A 19,841-nucleotide genomic window follows, 5' to 3' on the forward strand; every position below is an offset into this window, starting at 1 on the left:
AAGTGCTGAGTTCTCTCATGAAACAGGAAAATTACCCAGATATTAAATTAGTACATTTTCTATTACAAGAATATTTACACTTAAATTACACAAAATGTATAGGAGAAACCCTGTTGTTATTTAATCATTGATGTGAGTGCCATGGAAGGAAGGAGTATCCTGTCATTATTAAAAAAATAAACACTTCAAACTGGCTTTGAAAACAAATCTACCATGTAACAGCAGCATCATGGTAAATTATGAATATGACAATAATAGTTATTATTATCAATTATTATCAAATTAAAACCAACAATAACCTAGTAACTGACCTCATGAAGAGTTAAAACCGGTGCTCAAACTGCAACCCATTGTTTTCTAGACAGGGTTCAATCCTTGAGGTGAAACTATCTACAGCTCTAATTATCTCTTCTCTACTGATCGTGTTGATAGCCTCCCTTATCCGCTGCATCATGTCCTCTCTAGTTGTTGGTCTTGATTTATACACTGGTTCATTTAGTCTACCCCACAAGTAAAAGTCCATACACGTTAAATTAGGAGATCTCGCTGGGTAGTTCACAGGTCCGCCTCTTCCAATCCATCTGTCAGGGTATTGCTCGTTTAGAACTAATCAAGAATCCTCGGCGTAGTGTGCTGGTGCCCCATCGTGCATAAACCACATACGTTGTAAGACTTCCTCAGGTATTTCGATCAATAAATTAGGCAAGTGACCAATGAGAAAGTTAATATCAACTACTCAGTCTAGGCGATCGTCAAAGAAGAATGGCCCTACAATTTTGTCACCGATAAAACCGCACCAGGTATTTAGTGTCCAGTACCTTTTGTTGTCCACTTCTCGCATCCAGTGTGGGTTTTTAAACACCCAGTATCTCATATTGTGACGGTTCACTTCTCCATTACTCCTAAACGTGGCCTCATCACAACACAGAATGTTACGGTGAAAGTTTTGATTTTGTTGTAGTTTTTCTCGAGCCCAAAATCAAAAGTTCATTCTATGAAGGTAATCATCTCCATGGATTTCTTGGTGTAATGACATCCTATATGGGTACATTTTATGATCGTGAACGATTCTTAAAACAGAACTTTGCCAAATTCCAGAATCAAGAACAACTCTTCGTGTAGAATCATACGGATTCAGTTCAATGGCTGCCAAAACTTCGGGTGCCCTATCACTTCTCACGGGGCTAGCGAGGTCATTTCCTTTGTTGTGATCATATTTTGAACATCATCCAGGTTGAACATGACCTTTTTCACGAACTCCACTAACAAGTCTTTGAAAAACGTTCCTGGAGTGATGTTCGCTGTCTGGGTAACGTTGGGCATAAAGAAGAGCGGCAGCTGAGTAATTTTGGAAACATTCCCCTAACAACATAAGTATCTGGCATGCCTCCTCATTTGAGAACGGCATTTTAGAACAAACAAAATTAACACTACGTACTTTAAAAAAAAATTTAAATTAATATCTACCTCACACCACGTGGTCACAAGAACAACTGAATAGGGAGACGATAATAACAGAGATTAGATAAGAGAGTAAGGAATTGGTTCCAAAGTTCTTTCAGGGGCAACTCGTGTATTTGGGATTATTAAAACATGAACACCACGGTTAGATTACTTTTGAAACATGTTACACTGATAGAAATCCTGATGTGTTTTTTACTACATTATTTATAAACAATTTAAACTTAAAAGTCCAACTTGTTTTCCATTTGTTTCATTAAATTTTGATATTAATACAAACTAACTTAGTAAAATTATTAAAAAATCTATTTTTGTACTACAGTGTTGAAACCATTGGAGATAGAGACAAACTTTAAATGTAGAAAATGTTTATTTTTTAAAGGCCTTTCTAATTAGGTACAACACAACCTATTTTGCAATTTTTTTAGATTGGGGCTGTTAAGTATTTCAAAATTCTATGTATTTTAAAAATGTGTAAATTTTGGGGTAGGGTGGCATTTGATGATATTTTTCGATAAGCCATCTCATCATTAGTTTTCAATAAAAATATCGTCTATCTACATCTGTACAGGTAGTTTCAATAAATTTACCCACATACCCCTGATTTTTTAACGTTTTGGTGTACCCTGTACATAAGCGGCAAGATAGGTTCAAACTTTTTGCATGAAAATAATCAGTGAAGAAATACCTTTAAAATGAGGTATAACTCAACATACCTTTACATTTGAAAATTTTCCAAAAAATAACCCCCACCCCCCAAAAACTACCCTTTTTGGAGTTTTAGAGATTTCAAAATAATTTCGCCAAATTCTTTGGGATGGAAATAGGGGGGTTTAAGTTGTTACGAATAATCTAGCTCGTTTCGTTTGGCCGCTATACGTACTGTACGGGTGGTCTGCCTCACCCTGTATATCTAAGTTTGTACATAGGGTACATTAGATGTACATTAAATGAATTTTTAGAACCATACTGTGACTTCGCAATGATTTCAATGAATTTCTTGTATCGCTGAAAAATTTTAAATTTAAAAAATATCCTGTTTTCCTCACGTAATATATCTCATTGAAACTTTAAAAAATGTCTTTATCTTTTAAAGGATTAAAGTATATATTCATAGCAAGATTTCATTAGCCAGAAGACTGTTAAATGTTTTAGCTTAATTTTAAACCCTAAGCCGTCTTCTATAACTAAATACATTGAGTGCTGTTGTGTAATATGTGAGATCACAAGTTCTCTTTGTATTTATAATATTATGAATTCAGGGATATAAAATATTACGTATAAATGTTCTAACTTTGAATACTTCGGTACATGTTTGTTCTTAACGTTCCAGTACATTCTGCTTTAATTCCATAGAGCATGTTTTTCGTCATGGAATGTATTATCGAGTCAGTGATTTAGTGATTACTTCCAACTTCATGAATTACAAAACTATTCAAAGATATAAAGTTATTACAAACTTTGCGTACTTAAATTAGAAATACAAGTGATAATTTTATTAATAATGATGTATCACTGACTTAAATTTTATTAGCGTATTTATTTTATAAAGCTTAATAAGAAACGTTTACGTCCAAATTTTCAAATACAAGCAGACGTGAAATAAGACGTTGTAACATAAATATCTATAGCATCTCTTGTTACGAGTTTCTTTGTTGCTTGTACAGTTCTTTAAAGTTTGACAACACGTATGTCTGATAAGTCGGATAACGCAATACAAACTTGTTAAACTTGAATATAGAGGAGGCAAACAAGTGAGGAGTGTTTAAGTTCTGTAATATCCTTGCAGCGTTGGATCATCCAGCTTTAGAAACTTTTACCTCTACAAAGAAGCGTATGTAATTTTGCTTCTTAAATAGATTCTTCGTGCACTATTTATCACCTACATATACTTACTATAAAAACATTATATTTGCTGTTAGGATTTTAATCTAATTTTCAGTAGCAATAAACCCTTTCTTAAATAAATACTGTCGTTATCTGTCCATCTTTGCAAATGCCCATGGGATATCTCTTGATAAGAAGGTTCTCAAAACGTACAACCTGTTGCATATGTTTATATTGGTCCAAAGAATATCGCTTTTCATTTAGGTGTAACACAGTCTAAGGAAAACCTATATGTCAATTTATACAATAGACTTTTAGAGAAATTTCGTACAGACTTCAAACATGGGGCATACTTTGTCAAATACCATCTTTGTTAAATGGAGTAACTAATTTATTTTTAGTTCAGTAGGTTAAAGGGCGGTTTTTATGTCTGTTTGTCCGTTCGTATGCACGTCCGTTTGATAACTCTGAAATGAATATCGTGGAGATTTTAAACTCGGTACATACGTTCATCTTGCAAATCAAAACATTTTATTGATTTTCTGTCTAAAATTAAAAGACTAGTCCGTCGGCCTTTCTGTACAACTGTGTTCTAGTTTTTTACAACTGTTTTGATCCTTCGATACTTCATTCTATTGCTTTAATAATATAATTTACTTCCGAAATTTCTTTGCAAATTGTGTTTGCTAATCCTAATTAGTTTAAAAATTTACTAAATTTTTACATAAATTATAAATTTTATTAAAGTCAATATCCATTATGAACAAATATTTCAATAACCAAAATAAAAAAGTTGTAGATAATATCACAGTAAATTTGAGTTAAAAAAATTGACGTTCTTGCCATATGTTTTTATTTAAGAGTACTTTCTGTTTTTATATGGGAACTGTACTTTCACGATACAAAAAGCAACGCAAATTTAAAACTAGCCTTTCTGCATGTAAACATTATTGGAGTCATTTTTAAGTTAATTATGTATTTGTTGTCGTTAAATGTTTTTTTTTTATTATTCAATATTAAGTATTATCTGACGCTTTGTATCAGAATATAAAAAAACTATTACATTTGTATCCCAATAATATTAAAAATGCGAAAGTTTGAATGTTTGGATATTTGGATGTTTGGAGTTTTGTCCTCGAATCACGCTGAAACTGCTTTACGGATTGTGCTGAGATTTGGAAAAAGTATAGCTTTTGGTCTGAATTAACATTTAGAGTGCTTTTTAACACCCATAACACATCCATTGATAAATTAGTTTGTTTACATTCGAATGTTATGATAAGAACGAAACGTTAACCTTTAATAATTCAAATTAAACTGGCACTAAACAGATGTTGACAGCTATAATTCGACAAACTTTCTAAAAATCTGTTTACATTTAAATTTTATCAATAATAAGTAAACAGTGCTTGATCGGTAGAGTAATGCAGATACTAAATAAAACATTAATATATAAATTATACTCCAGATTGAGCCAGTGACGAATTAAAATCATCTAATGCTTTAAATACTGTTATAAAACTAACCTTAATGAGTAAATTTATGAATTTTTTAACATAAGTTACTTTAAACTAGTGGGCTTCCTTGACATACATACACTACAACTACACCACACACACACACACACACACACACACACACACACACACACACACACACACACACACACACACACACACACACACACACACACACACACACACACACACTACTTGATATTACATTTTAACAATGGCTTACGGAAAAACAGAGAAATGAATACTAACATACCTTATCGATTCATTCTTTCCCTGGTTACAGTCCAAAAAAAGTGTTACACAAAACTTTAATAACGATTATTTTGGAATGTTGCATTACCCTAATAAGGATTTCCCCCTTATACTGGAAGTACATAACAAGTAAGTAGGACTTCCCCCTAGATCGTAATAGGCTTTTCAGTCATAGCAAACTCAACTATGCCAAGACGATTTTGACCAAAATAGATTTCCTAGAACTATATAATCGAACGTATATAGTATTTTAATCGACTCAATATGGCAAGCTAACCTGTGACATAGTAGGATAGTAGTTAAGTGAATTTAAACGATCTTAAGTAGGCACTTTTTAACTGAAGTGGGCATCTCGGTCCTATGTAAGTATATGTATTTTTTCTTCATCAGAACAACACGGCAAACTATACTATGGTACTGGAAATATCTTAGACCTGAAATATAAGACAAGGACTGGAAATATACGCATTTTGAACAAAGTAAGTTTCCGAGACCTGTGTGATCCGAGATTTGTGTTTTCTTGATCGGGATTTCAAGGCAGATTCAGCTGTGACGTTATGTATATAATTAATTATAACCAGAAATGCTCCTACACATGCCAAAAATGATATAATAATTAAGTTAAATACTGATACTATTTACCATGAACTTAATAATATCTACCTGATGTATGCCTACTTACGTTCTAAAATGTTTGTAGGACTCCCTCCATAAAAACTTTTTAAAACATAATTATTTACATCTTCTAGATCCGTATTAAAATATTATATTTACTCAATAACACCCTCCAAATCCAGCTGAAGCTTTTCTAATTGACTTCAAAATTACACCACAATTGCTGTCTAAGACGTTAAAGTGCAGTAGAACGAAATAAAACTCACTTAAACTCGCTATGTAGTGGTTAATAACTCACTTAAATATATAATTATTTTATAAAAGTTACTGAATAATGTGGTAATTTAATTCGCAATACAAATACTGGAATATAATTAGCATAATATGTTTTACATGCCATCCTAAATCTACCTCGTTCTGATTGGTAATCTATTGTTTTATCTCGTTGCCTAAGTGATATATAAACATTACTTTACTTATATTGACGATTCACGTAACCTTAAGAAAGTACTATATATCTCGGTTACGATTAATTTCCCTTGAGCTCGCCAGAAAATCCTAAAGACAAATATGTGTTTAAGGAAAATTTCATATTGGTTCCATTTTTGGTCCTCAAGAAAGAAGGATATAAAACATGTAAGAAGGAATATAACTTTGTTATACGACGGGATTGCTTCTAGCTTTGTATAGACGAGCCGAATGTTATGAGTTTCTTTCACATAGTAGGATTACAAGCTATAAGACACTATATTGAATCTAAAAGCTTCTTCACAGAAGTAATCTCCAATAAATCTTAGTTTGTTTTCATCACAACTCTTGTTATATAAAACTTATTTTCAATACGCTTTCTACAACTTATTACATCGAAAGCGTACACACACACACACACACACACACACACACACACACACACACACACACACACACACACACACACACACACACACACACACACACAATTACCTTTTTAATATGTTTTCAGTATAAATTATTGTTATATAACATACGTAATTAGCGTTTTTCAAAATTTTGATGTAAATATTTTGGTATTAATGCTAGTTCCTAATTACTATTTTTTTCAAATCTAGAGGGCTATTGTGATATTGTGTGCTGTTACATTATACTCTGCACTTAACTCTAAAAAACTCCCATGCTAAACTGCTTGAAATAAAGACCACAGGAAGCTAGGGCAATGCACTCCTGATGAATGCGAATCTTTATTTTATGTGTATTTTTGTGGATCCAGAACGCATAATCTGCCAATTTAAACCGTTCTGTTGGAAATGCACTAAACTAAAGTAAACTACCATTTTCTACTCCAAATTTATCTCATGATAGTTGTCAACAATACACCACAGTTATAAATAATTGCTCAACAAACTGGTTATGTTTTTGTCGATCATTTTATAAATCAGCCAATACATATGGCAACAGAATTAACATTATCCAAAAGCAGTGTTATATTGTAAATAAAATAAAGATCTCTTTTAAAATATATTAAATAAAAAAGGTTATATTATATGGTTATTTTCCTTACCGTTTAAATATTTGATCACATTTCCAACTCTTATAGCGGAAAGACCATTAATCACTATGTACTCAACCAAGTAAACAGAAAAATTACTATACAAAAATTAAATTATTTCAAAAGAAGCACACATATTTTTAAAGCGGATTTAGACACATGAAGCATAGCGTACGTTAAAATGTCACCAGCCTAAGCATTGCATGAGATATAATTTTATAAATTAAATAACCTCTTTATTTTTAATGGGTTATGTCCAGTTCAAATCACTAGAAGCCCAAAAAAGTAACAGCTAAATTATTTTAACCACAGCCTATAATCACCGCCACAATTTAAACGGATTCCAAAACTTCCAGCTTTTATCCACTACTCATTGCACGTGTTCCCTTCTTAGAATAACCCTGTAATGCCTAAGTCGTTTTTGAATGCCATTCCAATAACTTTACGTATAATTGGTTCATAGTAAAAACAAACTTCCTGCTGTATCATCATGTCAATTGACTGAAGATCTAAACTAAAAGCCGATTGCAATCTCTATGTAATATTTTAAGCAGGAAAAATTAGAAAGCAAAACAGTTGTTATGTGAGCTCATATGAGATAAAAATATTTCTATACTTCAAATTGTAAGGAATTAGGTTGATCAGTTTCTAAAAGTTCAGTAGTGGTCTCATTAAAAAAGTACATCATCCATGAGGTAGCATAAACGTCTGTAATATTTCAAGCTAGTATTTTTTACAAGAAACTAATAATTGTTAAAAAACAAAGAAGTATCTAATTCAACCATACATGAGTTGTTTAATATTTAGTACATTCTTCGACAGAATCATCGCAATTACTTTCGAAGGTAACGAGATAATGACCTGCTTTTTGTAATAGGAATTAGAATGTGACTACTTTTGCATATTTTACTGAATTCAGTATATTTCATAAACCAAAATAAACTGGTTAAAGAAAATGTTTATTACCTGAACTCATTCAATGTAATAACCAACATTTTACCCTGGATCTGGCAGTTCAAATTCCTATAATGGCAGGCACTATTTTGCTAGTTGTGCACACCTTCATTCAAACCTATGTAGAATGTTTATTTTTGAAGTAAAGTATACACTATTATATATTTTTCTTTTTCAGTATGAAACCAGAAACATGTATATGCAGTTGGAGTAATTTTTTAATTTCTATTTTAGTACTTTTTTTTCATTATAAGTAAAAAAAAAATAAAAATAAAATAAAATAAAAAAAAAAAAAACCAAAAGTAAAGCCTCATAAAAAATATTAATAATTTTTTTATCACTTTTCAAGATATACAAAATCTTCTAAGAAAGGTTCTTTAATGCAAAACATTAAAAAAAATTACACTTTCCCAAAAGTGTTTACATTATTTTTGGTAAATTGTGAATCGTTGTATTTTTACAAAAAACATTACATAATCACATTCCAACATTTTTAGATATTTTCTGTATGCTTACTATATTTTTAGACATTCTCTATGTTGTAGAGCATAAAATTTTAGAACAGAAAAATATATTATTTTAGCTTATTTTCTATATTTATATGTAAAAAATTTTGTTGTAAATTCTGAGAATTGTTTTTTTCCAGGAAATAAAAGTTGATAAAAACACACAATATACTGACAGAAAATGCTTCAAATGAAGTAAAATTTATTGTAATAATAAAAAAATATGTACATACATAAATCCATGGCATTTTTAATCCAAAAAATTAGTCGGACTCGCTGGAAGACGAGTTGACCACTCGACGTCTTCTCTGTTCAGGACGAAGGAAGTGTTCAAACTTGGGTTGGCACTTGTAGTGGATTCCAATTTTACAATCGGCACACCAGATTGTAGTTTTTTTATTACACACTGTACACTTTCTATTGTTTTTCCCCGGCAAGGATTGCAAGGTATGATTGGTGGGGGGGAGGGGGCGCTGATGTAGAGGTGCATCACCCTGAGGAACTGGAGCAGCAACTAAAAGAAGACTGTCTACAATGTTGTTCATAAACTCCCATCTGCTCATAGGCTTTTCAGAGTGGTATCTGTACAAGATATAAGCATTTAGGAGCGCCATATCAACAAAATTGTATACAATTTTCTTCCAGTATCGCTTGGTTGTGCGGCTGCAGTCAAGTGAAAAAATACTTTTATCTTTGCAATCAACACCCCCCATGTGTTGATTGTATCCTGCTATTACCACCGGTTTGATACTGTGCTTACCACTACGACTTACCACCTCCTGATCCTCTGCATGGTAGGCCGTAGTGATAAGCATGACACAGGTTTTCTAGTTTTTGCGTTTCCCTATATTTCACGACAAGCACCTTGTTTTTTTCCTGAAATATAGGGATTCGCCAACTGATATGTTAGATTCTTTTACAAGATTTGAAATAAATCTGCTTCCTTTACTGATAGTGCCTGTAAGAAAGGTGTTCCTTGTGAATAAAAAATTTGCAAGAGGGACTTTTGTGTAAAAATTGTCGGTAAACAGGTGGTAATATTTACGGTATAGGCCAGCATTCGTCATCAAGTCATCCACAACTTTTTGGGTAAATGGATCAGATCCACCTTCCAAAAAGTCCTTGCCTGAATATAATGCCGATTGCATGACATATCCCGTCGCAGAATCACAAAGTTCGAATTTCTTTATGCCAAACCTTGCGTGCCGTTTATTAGCCATGTATTTGAATAAAAGTACAACGGTTCTTCATGCCAATCATACTTTCATCAATACAGATTTCCTGGCTTGGCACAAAGTGAGACCTGAAGGCATCGTTCATGTGATCGATAAAATCACGCACCTTCACCCAAGGGTCATACCCAGGGTGGCCCTTGTTTTGGAGATTCACGATTCGATACATGAAACATGCCTAGGATCTGTTGAAACCTACGTAATGTCATGGTCTTAGAAAAGAAAGGTATGAACAGACTAGGGTGGGTCGACCAGTATGATTCAACAGTCTTTCTTTTCGTAAGCCCCATGCTGATTAGTAGAGCCCAAAACTTCTTTATCTCTTCAACAGTCACATTGACCCAAGAGAGCAGCCGTGAAGCACTCCCTCTAGCTCGTAGTGAATCAATGTGTCTTTGAGCAAAATTGTTTGTTTCCCGAACCTTCAGGTTCCAAACAAAATTGTTCATGAACAGATAAAAAAAGTCTATTGGCTTCGAACACCTTTCGGTGTGTCGAGGTCCAGGGCCTCTAACCTCAAATTTAGATTTCACCTGTCTTGGCCTCTCAGGAGGATACGCCCTCAACCACAATGGCTGGACAGGAGGAAGTTGGGGCTCCGCAGCTGATGGTGGGGGTTGTACAGCCGGTGGATCCGCAGCTGGTGATGGGGGTTGTACAGCCGGTGGCTCCGCAGCTGGTGATGGGAGTTGTACTGCCTGTTGATCCGCAGCTGGTGGTGAGGGTTGTACAGCCGGTGGCTCAGCAGCTAAATATGGTAATTCCGCAGTAGGTGGGCGGGGATGCCAAAGGCTGTCGCCGTCTTCTTTTTCTGGGGCGTTTCTGGGCATCATCGCTTGAACTGTCTTCCTCCCCTTCTAGTGGTTCGTAATCGCGTCCCCACTACCACTCGAAAAAGTCTGTGAGCGACACATCCAAATCATTTTCAGACAGGGCAAAGATGTCATCGACATCAAAGAATCCATTTTCACTCTCCGATTCATTTGCCACCTCTATATCGGAGGAATTCACCTCCCTTAGGCCTAGAGAGGACGAGAGGTCTTGAAATCCCTGCAGATGTGCTGGGGCCAGGGTGAATTGGTGTTCATGTTACGGGGGGCGTTTCATCAATTTCACTGTCGGTTAGAAACTCCATCATCTAAGAGTAATTGTCTGAGTTCACCTGCCTTATTTACTAGGTCACTCATATTGTTCGATAAATAAAAATAAATAAAATAAACACTATTTGTAAACTAGGCCTTAGTCCTGTGTATAAAAGTTTTATAATTAAAAATTTAGCCTAAAGGCTCACCTGTGTATGTCAATAAATTATTATGCAATATATAAAACAAAAAACAAAAACCATTCTTCACCTTACTGTGTATAAATAAAATCCTAGAACTTACAACACAAGTTCAAATGCACAGTCAGTGATGCCGGTGAATCAATATGGCGGTCACAGTCCCCTCGAAATTTATAAAGTTTGTTCATCAAATACACTCACACACACTTGATTAATTCCATGAAGATGTTCATATCACTAGGTGGCAAATTTCACAACGAAAAATTTGATGTACTTTGATATAAACACATCACTAATAATAGTATTATATACACCAAAATACTAGCGACTAGTCAAACTAGTCGTCTAACATTACAGAAATGTCGCAAACAATGGTCGCTTCGAAGGTCTTTCTTCACAATGTGGAGCTAAAAATAGATGTTTGAAGCAGATGTTCTTGTAAAGAAAGGAATTCCGAACGCAGTGATGTAGCCAAGCTCATTCCCACACAACATTTCCCTCGTCAAGAGTATAGGGAAAAATCCCGTTTTTTTTCCGTTCTCTCGATGGGCGCGAGCAGACACGGCAAACGAACATTTGTATTGCAAACTTTATAATTTCAGTGCACACTTATTAGGCATTATTATTCAATAAACTATACATCAAATTATTCTGTGAAACCTCCCAATTAATGTGATATAATATTTGTCTTACTAAAATCTTATTTTCGAAAGAAAAGTTGATTAAAAAAGATGACTGCATGAACGACTAGGGACTAGTCGTTTCAACATTGGAGAAACATTTTTTGGCGACTAGTGACTAGTCGTCTAACAGATGGAGGGTTAATAGGTTACATAAGCAAATTTATAACAGAAATTTTAAAGAGGATCAGAGAGACTAGACTACAAGAAGACCTGGAAAATAACATAACAAGACTAAAATAAGGACCTTGTTTAAATAGGAGAGAAGAAGGTATACAAAAGATTAAAGTGTTACATATTATAACACTTTAAAACATACCTAAGATGTCTTCATCTACCATGTAGCTGGGAACTGGAGTTTACATCTCCCAACTACAGGGTTGTTACAGTCTACACAATGCCTGAGCACTTGAGATAAAATAAACGACACAACTAATAACACAGAGTTACTTGGCAACATAGAGGAAGTGTAAAACGGAGATTTTGAACTTCCACATAAACAAACAGTTACCAACTTTTGAAAATCGAAATTTAATTATTAATTTACGTGTGATAATTGTAAGCAGACTAGAGCAGCGGACTCCGAATCTCAAGAAGAGACCGAATTAGTTAACCATTATAAAGTTAGCGACTACTTACATGAAAAAAAGCTCCACAGAGTGAAACAATGTGGTCGAAGAGACCCTACTATAGGGATTGTCCTAGTGCGATTAAACATAGCTCGGCCTCCGACTAGTCAAAAACAAGAAGCGATCAGCAGATCTGTTTATATCCAGCTAATATAGCCTATTACAATTTTTAAGAAATATCATATATTAACTAATTATAATAACATTTACAATGGCATACAATTTGTTTGAACATTCACATTGTTATATTAAAAATTATAGTTCATAAGAGATTTTTATGTTTTTCTCTCGCACAGATATATGTTCAGTTTATTGAAACATACAGAAACCCTTACTTTTCTTATGAATGAATAGAATATTTAGTTACATTATCGGGGACGCCCTCAGGTCGAGGAGAGCCGCGCAGATAGGACACTTGCAAACTGGTGACGTGAGCCGAATCGCGCGGCCGAGATCGCGAGCTGTTTGCATCGCTGCCGTCTAATTCCTTGTCGTTGTTGCACATTGCACAATTGGTGTGCGAGAGAGAATAGATCTCGCTTAATCATCGGCTTAAGCCTCATGTGTGCGGATCTTTCTTTAAGCTCGCCAACTCGTGACTCCAGCAGAGTGCGCCCGTTGCAACCGTGAGACACCGGCATGGCCGGGCGCGCGTCTGAATATAACTTGTGTGTAAAATATATTGTGTGCATCAGTTCGTCCCACGGGCCTCTTTGAACTGTGCCAGTTTAGTGGTTGCCAAGCACGCCACCCTCACAGCCGCTCTTTACTGAGCGAATCTCGGCAATTCCGGATTTTTATTTTTTTATAGGCCCATATTGTAATGGTTTTAAAATGTTTGAACCATGGAAAACTCTTCATATTGAACAGACAAAAGTCACTAGTTAAGCTTTAAACTAATAACTGAACATGTTTCTTTATATATTATACATTATTTCTAAAAGCAGAAATATATATGTATATATCGCCTGTGCTGTAAATAAAACTATATTTTACATTATTGATTATAATTTATTTTACATTTCAATTAGTGTATTGTCCATTTGATAAATATGGATAGTAAAATTTGTCGTATTAGAATTAAAGACAAATTTTATAATGCTTTCTTCGGTATTAGTCACATATTATATAAGCTTTTAATTTTAATTCTATTATAACTAGACATCCTGAGGTTTTTATCAAGATATACCACATGAGTACCTTAATAAGCCGTTTTTTCTATGGATTTTTGAATTAAATTTACAGTGCAAATAGTATCAAGAGTTTTAGGGGTGGGTAGACTTTTTTATTGCCTTTTTTAATTTGTTCAGGACAATTATTTTAATACAGGGCTTAAAAACCCAAGAAAATGTCCCAAAATAGTTTAAAACTTATATAAATATATCTATAAATCTGTCCTCGACGCCCACCAATCTTACGACAAGTTCAGAAAAATTATTAATTAAATTTAATCATTTATCTCATACTCATATATACAAGAATATAAAAATACCAATAGATTACACAAGAAGATTTCACAGGTGGAAAGACCCGTGTGTTATACTACCTGCTATAAAACAAAATGGTTCAGCTTCTACAATAATTACAATCATTAGTAAATCAACCTTATTTATTCATAACTCCGCTCTATTGTGCCACAAATAGTATAACGCTCCACCTAAGCCCAGATTACAAGCCTACATTTGCCATACAATCCAGTTATAACCTGCTACTCGGCGTAATGGTATTGATCAGATCACAATGGCCACTCCAGTGATCTATGTTCTACCTTCATCCCTCTCACATCCTTTCACTGTATACCGTCCACACAAATCCAGATTACAAGCCTACAGTTGCTATACAATCCAGTTATAACCTGCTACTCGGCGTAATGGTATTGATCAGATCACAATGGCCACTCCAGTGATATAGCCTATGTTCTACCTTCATCCCTCTCACATCCTTTCACTGTATAACGTCCACACAAGTCCAGATTACAAGCCTACAGTTACTATACAATCCAGTTATAACCTGGTACTCGGCGTAATGGTATTGATCAGATAACAATGGCCACTCCAGTGATATAGCCTATGTTCTACCTTTATCCCTCTCACATCCTTTCACTGAATAGCGGACCGTACAAGTCTCGACGTGTTTATAAACATGTTAGTACTGGTTATACTGGTGGCTCGTCGATTTAAATCTAGAGAAGTTTTTTACATTAAAATATGTCTCGCAAGATACTATTAAATAGTAAATATGTTACAAAATGGTATAGAAAACAATAAATGAAACACAGGAAAACAATAACTAACGGCAATGAAAAATCACTTAACATATTATTACCATCGAGATCAATAAAATCGGCACTTACCTATAAAGACCAAGGTAATTGTCTATATTTTATCTGCCACAACAAACAATTTATTATAGCTATTTGGACAAGTTATTCGGCAAGAGCGATAATGTCATATGATTACGAAATTTCCTGCTAAAAGTAATTGATAAACATATTTTAATTTGAAAAATAGCATTTTAAGATACATACCAAATGTTTGAAAAGTTACTACTAGTGTTTTGGGTAGGATAATAAAGTACACAAGGGTTCATTACCGTTATACAACTTATAACTATGATGCTCATTTCTCATACCTATTTTATCTTGAGATCATATTCTATACGTTATATAATTTTATATTAAATAAATAACGAGAATAATGAAAAAGTATAAACCAGGATGTGATAGACGTAAATGCTGTCCCAGGGAGTACGAAAGTTTTCCAATCTTTCAGATGCACGTTTTTCATTCTCACACACTGGAGAGCTAGAGCTTACCTTTCATACCTAATCATATGTGTCCGGAATCTTTAGCTGGGAGGAAATGGTTTACAGTATTCCTACAATTGCTGTACTAAGGATATTATTAAATTTAGTGTTTGATCCAAATTCGTGTAATAATGGTGTAGTACCTTTGAGTGTAGTAAACTCATATTTGTTTACTTGTCTCTTTCTAATAGGTGTAAATTAATAAACAAATTTTTCAAGATTTTTGGGGTTTATAAAAAATATCGAAGGAATAATGGGAACGTTATGCTTAATAAATCAAAAGTTTTTATTTGTATATACTTTTAAGAATTTGTTAATTTTGAACATGATTAACTCAACGTGTTGAAGTAGAAACAAGAAGTGGCCAGTTTCCTTTATACAGATTATAATAAACTATATTTTAATATCATAATATTTGTTATGAGAAAAAATTCTTTTCAATGTTAATATATTGAATATTAAATATTACAGTTCTTACCATTTTCCGTGATTAAATCTGGTTATAAACTTGATTTTGCCCATATTGGTAAAGGTGTTTTATTTTATTAATTATGGTGTCCGCTTCAAACTAATAGTGGTTGTTTTAGGTGAGTTCTTGGAAGCAATACTTCATGGTCCAAAAGTTGCGTGGCACCATCTTTTCGAGGTAATGATCCTCACATTGTGAATCCATAGTGTATGGTTTTTGTTTAGATTAAGGTTCTGAAATATTAAAACATGCTAAAAGCAAGGGCTTTTGTGAGAGGATTTAAATAGTAGGCTCGATTGGCAATAAAATACACTCAAATGAACCAACTCATATTTTATTTATAGTAGCATCTCATTATATTGAAATAAATTTTAAATAACAATGGATATCATCAACAGACATATGGAACACAAAACTTTAATACCAATCATAAATTTAGTTTAATATTAAATTATTTATTACAATATATGTTTAATTGATATTTTTTATAACATTCATTAGTAAAATTTGTGGTGTTTCAATAATGATGTATTCATGAATTAAACGTGAGAAAACATTCTTTTAAAATATCTAAACATTTACACATATTTACATGATTAAAACAAATGAGTGACTTTTCCAAATTGAGAAAATTTTATAATTATATATATTATATGGAATAGGAAATATGAATTTAAAAATTAAACTATTAATTTGATTTCTACACGTGATAATATTTCCTTTCATCACTTAAGGTATAGGTGAATTGGAATTTTAAATGAGACATATTAAAATGATTAATAAACCCTGATCTATAATATTACGTCCTACAGTTAAATACAAGATTTTCTTAACTTGAATTTTGTTTGTACTTGACACTATTTCGCCTAAAAAAATTTTCCCCGCACACAAACACTGGCACTGACACACCCGAAACGTGGCTTTTCGAATCCGCTCCCCGACTTCCTTTATCTTCCTCGTTGTTCCTGATTTTTTATGTTGCCCCGCCACCTATCCTGACCACGCCTATCTCTCCATCGTAATTGGCGAGTACAAATTTTTTATATCAGCATGGCTATCTCTTACATCGTTGCGTGAGTTTTAGAAATAAGCATTTCCGCAGCTTAAACAAGCATTTTCTGTTTGTTCATTATCGGTGTCTGGGCGGATGTGAGTATCCACTTACATCCGGAGGATGTTTGTTTCGAATTGTAATACAAGAGTTCCTTTCCAGTCTGTACATTGATTCTATGAATTTTGTTATACTAATAATTACGTATGTCTTACAATAGTAGGTCGTCCCTTGGATACGAAGAGGGGTCTACGGTACTGGGACTGTGTTTACTAAACAAATAAATGAAGTCAGTGGTTAACCCAAGCTAGTGTCCGCACTACACATATTTGCAAATAATTATCAACTCTGAGGTCTAATACGTATTATGTATTAGTGTACAACCCTGTGTACTAATGAATAAATTAAAATCCCAAAAATTATGAATCTATTTGTATTATCAATTTTATTAAATGTTTACTGAATGAATAAAACACACATTGTTGGATATAACTGAGGTCGTAGTAATAAATACTTAATTGGCATTATGGATGTTAAAATTAAATAATTACTTGTCACGTTGCTGCCAAAATAGAGTAGTAATGAACTTAATTTATATCTTGGGAGGGGGTCGTGTCAAATGCTTCCAATGTTCTCTAGAATTTTGCGTTCGAGTTTAATAAATTACTAACACTTTAAACTACACTTCCCTTAACTTCGATGTCGATTCACACGCGGGGCGTCAGCATCCTGGTTCTACATTGCAGCTGTTTTCGATAAAAGTGAAGATTAGTAGACTAGAAGTCTAATACATGAGTACTGGAAATACTCTTAACTGCACTCATTGTAAAGAGCATTCGTAAAATCACCGGAAACAAAATCACGATAGTATTAGCTATTTACCGAGACAACTTATGACCACTAAAACGTGGTCTCGTCAGAAGGATATCTCCAAAACCATTATCTGTACTAGTCTTCCAAATAAAATATTATGACAGGTAAGTTACTTTAATATCTACAATTTAACTTTATACCACATTCAAATAGATGTCTCGCATGGAAGGTCTAAATTATAATGCTAAAATGTAAATTTTCCTTACGCACCAGGAGCGCAATGTATTGCTTGGGCAAAGATATTCCGCCACAAAGTGCGAGAAAGAAGTTACAACGCGTGCCAATTGGGTTAATAATCCGTCAATCATTTAGTTCCAAGGACATCATAATAATTAACTTACGTTATAATATGGGACCCTAAAATAGGAGAGTGAAAGTACATCTTTCATTTCTAAAATTTCTCTCTAGTACTGCATAATATTTTATTGAATACTACCATCGATTTCAGTGATAACTGAAATATTTTAGACCAGTGTGAGGAAATCCTAAGTATAAAGTAATACTATAAATACAGTAAACAGACCAGAAATAACAGTTTATCAGTCGTTCCGCTTTCGAAGAAAGTGCGGCTAGCTCTGTTCAAGCCTCTTTTACTAAACGTGTGCAGAGGACAATACTCGCTCACATAAAATTCAGGGCAGACATTAAGTGACGAATTATTTCTTGAATGTTGTGACGAATTAAATGACGAATATTGTGAATATTAATGAAAATTTGTTTAACATTGTGCGAAATAATAAGCTAACTATGCTAGTTACTCAGGAACTGTGACAAAATCACTTTGTACACACAGCATTCAAGTTTCTCAAAACATATGAAAATTTCAATCAATATCCTTTCATCTCTAGATATAAAATTGTAATTGATCGTAAATGGAAATAACTAAAGCTACCGTGGAGCTCAGTATAGTTGAAAAAAGGCTTTGGCAAATATCCTGAATCAAGATATATATTACATATTTATATATCTTACACACACACACACACACACACACACACACACACACACACACACACACACACACACACACACACACACACACACACACACACACACACACTCACTTGAAATATGAAAATCATGGTGAATGTTTTATCTCTAAGATGGTAACCTTTTTGACCTTAAGTATCTTAATAACTCTCACTTGTTAAAGTTTGTTACACAGGACATACATGATATTTTTTAAGTCCCTTTCATTTAACCTAATCATGAGGATTACAGAAAATAATTAAGTCAATATTCAATTATAAGCTCCATTTCCTTTGTGCATAACTTTTACAAATAACTTGGAAGTGACTTTTAGGACATTCATTTAAATTTTTGAACATATATAATAAATACGGTTTAATACACTGGCAAATACATATTTTTACAATTAAAAAAGTATGAAATGTGCAATTGGGCGATATCAACCTATGTTTACTTCAGTATCCCAATTTAATCAAATTAAACCCAACGGGTTCACATAATTGCTAATTAGCCTAAACTATAAACACTGGGCACATTTTGCCACACAAACAATAGAGATAAATCTGAACTAACGTGCTGAAATTGTTAACGTCCTCTTTAATTGTGTTGAACGGTTTATATTTGTACACAATCATTCCCCTGTGCCACTCATTATCCGTACCGATACTGATGAATTATTCCAATAAACTACAATAGGTTCGGATTAACTAGAGTTATCCCAATTGCATATTAGTAAATACTGGATTAATCCCTCTTTGACATCAGTTCTGGTTACAGTGTTAATCTAGCTTCTATAAAATACGTGTAATGGACATATGCTTATTTACATGATCTTTCATTTGAACTACTACGTTTATTCTTTACTTAAATGAACTTTTAATAGTTAAAGACAATCACTTATATAACCATTCACTCGTGTCATTATGTAAAAATGTAACAAGTTAAAAGTTAAAAATAAAATTGCTAGGTTTTCCAGTCATTACCTTAAGAAAACTGTTAAATTTTACTTTTTATACCTATATGTCTGTCTGTATGTATTTATATATGTATCAAGACAATGTACATGAGACCAACTCTGTCGGCCAAGAGAATTAAATAGTATCTTTGTTCAAGTGCATTCCCACAAAAACTCACACAAGGATATTTTTTTTTTCAAGACTTACATGCCTCACAGTAACACATAGGGCGTACGAA

Source organism: Homalodisca vitripennis, chromosome 7, assembly GCF_021130785.1.
Source record: "Homalodisca vitripennis isolate AUS2020 chromosome 7, UT_GWSS_2.1, whole genome shotgun sequence".
Taxonomy (NCBI): domain Eukaryota; kingdom Metazoa; phylum Arthropoda; class Insecta; order Hemiptera; family Cicadellidae; genus Homalodisca; species Homalodisca vitripennis.